This window comes from Saccopteryx leptura, chromosome 3 (genome assembly GCF_036850995.1).
Source record: "Saccopteryx leptura isolate mSacLep1 chromosome 3, mSacLep1_pri_phased_curated, whole genome shotgun sequence".
Classification (NCBI taxonomy): domain Eukaryota; kingdom Metazoa; phylum Chordata; class Mammalia; order Chiroptera; family Emballonuridae; genus Saccopteryx; species Saccopteryx leptura.
Window position 1 is genome coordinate 259,204,774 of NC_089505.1, and position 2,531 is coordinate 259,207,304.

A 2,531-nucleotide genomic window follows, 5' to 3' on the forward strand; every position below is an offset into this window, starting at 1 on the left:
TGACAACACAGCAAAATATATAGTTTTGACGAGGAAGATATGTTAAAAGTTCTATGAAAAGATTGACAGGAAAGCAGGGAACACTTGCAAATGCTCAGTGATTGTCCAGGTTCATTACCTGGACAAGGGAGAGAGGGCAATTCATACAGAGAGAAGAGGCTAGGCAAATTCGCAACAGTGAAAGGGCGCGTGCTCAGGGCACAGACCACTCTGGGGAGGCAGAAGAGAGCAGGGAGGAGGAGCGGCTTGAGGAGGCCCTGGGAAGGTAGCACCTTTGCAGGATTGTGAAGATCTTTAAGTGCAAGCCAAGGAGTTTAGATGCTATTCTGCAGGAAAGTGATACTATTAAAGCACTTCAAATAGGGACTTCCAGGAAGAGAACAGTGCTGTACAAAGTTCCTCTGACATCACTATAGGATATAAGTTGGCATGAGAACAAGCTGGGATGTTTTTACAGTAGTGGGGAGAAGTGATGGAAGCCTATGGTAAGGCAAAAAAAAAAGGGGGGGGTATTTCTTTCAGGAAAAATGCATGCAATAGAAATAGAATTAACAAGTGAGAGAAGAAAGGTGAGAGAGTGAGCCTGAGGTTTCTGGCTTTGGTAAACTGGATAGATGATGTTGCTGTTGAAGGACGGACAAAAGAAGTTACTAGCAGGGGTTTAGCCACTGAATTGTCAATTTGGTCAATGGTGACCTTTCTCAGGGAAGTTTCAGAAAAATGAGGGGAATGAAGATAAATGCAGTGGATCAAAGGATGAAGATGATGTGAAAAATCGAGGGCTCACCGATAAAGGTGCCATTTATTTATTTTTTCTGTTTTTCCTTAATCCCTATACCCTCCTAATCCAGCTCCACCCCCTCACCAAATACCCCCAACCCCATATTTATTTTTTCATAAAACTTGGTGAAGGGGGAGGAGGGATGACTAGGTGGAGCACAGTACGTTTTCAGGACAGTGAGAATATTCTGTATGACACCACTGTGGTAGATACTTGTTATTCTACACTTGTCAAAACCTAGAGAATGTACACCACCAAGAGTAAGCTCTAATGTGAATGATAGACATTGGGTGATAAAGATGTGTCAGCGTAGGTTTGTTGATTGTAACAAACATACCACTGTGGTGGGGATGTCCTTATGCGTGGGTGGAGACAGTGGGTGAGGTTATGCGTGTGTGGAGACAGGGGCTCTATGAGAAATCTCTGTATTTTCCACTCAGTCTTGTGAACTCAAAAGTGTTCTATGAAATAAAGTTTAATGATAAAAAAAAACTTAGTGAAGTTTGTAAAGAAAAATAAGGTGGCATCTTGAGAGGACAGAAATGTCAAGAAAGACAATGTTTTTTTTTTTTTTTACTTTCTATCTCTTTTAAAATGAGAGAGACTTACATAAGTATACTTGCATGTAAGTATTTTTAGGCTGTGAAGTAGTCTGTGAGGAAAATATTTGAGAGAGAAAATAAAGCTGATGCAAATAAAAGTCCTTTGTAAGGACTTAGAACAGTGCCTGGTGCATAGTAATTGTTCAATAAATGTTAGATCCTTATCACTAGTATAATATATATTACTTTCTTTTTTATTGTATAGTAATATAGGTCATTGACCAACTCACTAATGAGACCATTTAGAGAAAGGTTGCAATTCCTCCAACAGAAACGTCATCCAGTAACTGAGTCATTAACATCGGTATTGAACAAATGGAGAATCTGAATTTTCTCAAGTAGTCATTTTGGCTGCTGCCTCTAATTCCAAGTATATGTGAAGCACTTTTATCCTTACCTTTGACGTACCATGTGGCACGTATTAAGCAAAAGGCCCTTCCCTTCTTAGATTACAATGCTAAACTTGTCTGTGTCGCTTATGGCATTTTCAGCTACATATAACAAACTCACAAGTCTAGAAGAAGGAAGTTGAAGACTCTAGCCGGACAGGATCAGAGGCTCCAAATAGACACCGAGAATTTGGTTCCTTCTATTTTTCTGCTATGCTGGTCTCGGTGTTGGCCTCCTTCAATATCACAACATGACCATTATATGAAACCATTTCTTCATCAGTAACTTTGTTGTAAGAGAAAACTTTTAAAAAAGATCTCCAGGCCCTGGCCAGTTGGCTCAGTGGTAGAGCATCGGCCTCGTGTGCAGGAGTCCTGGGTTCGATTCCCAGCCAGGGCACACAGGAGAAGCGCCCATCTGCTTCTCCACCCCTCCCCCTCTCCTTTCTCTCTGTCTCTCTCTTCCCCTCCTGCAGCCAAGGCTCCATTGGAGCCAAGTTTGCCCAGGTGCTGAGGATGACTCTGTGGCCTCTGCCTCAGGCACTAGAGTGGCTCTGATTGCGGCAGAGTGGCGCCCCAGATGGGCAGAGCATCGCCCCCTGGTGGGCATGCCAGGTGGATCCCGGTTGGGCGCATGCAGGAGTCTGTCTGCCTGCCTTCCCATTTCCAACTTCAGAAAAATACAAAAAAAAAAAAAAAAAAAAAAAAAAAAAAGATCTCCAACAGACTTGTCTAACATTTCATTGGCCAGAATTATGT

The 2,531-nt window shown here is 42.2% G+C and overlaps 1 non-coding gene across 1 annotated transcript; it reads left to right on the top strand.

The window, feature by feature from the left end:
• Positions 1 to 2,096: 2,096 nt before the first annotated feature.
• On the top strand, positions 2,097 to 2,172 carry TRNAT-CGU (transfer RNA threonine (anticodon CGU)). The gene has a single exon. It is a non-coding gene; the product is annotated as a tRNA-Thr (tRNA).
• The last annotated feature ends 359 nt before the right edge of the window (positions 2,173 to 2,531 follow it).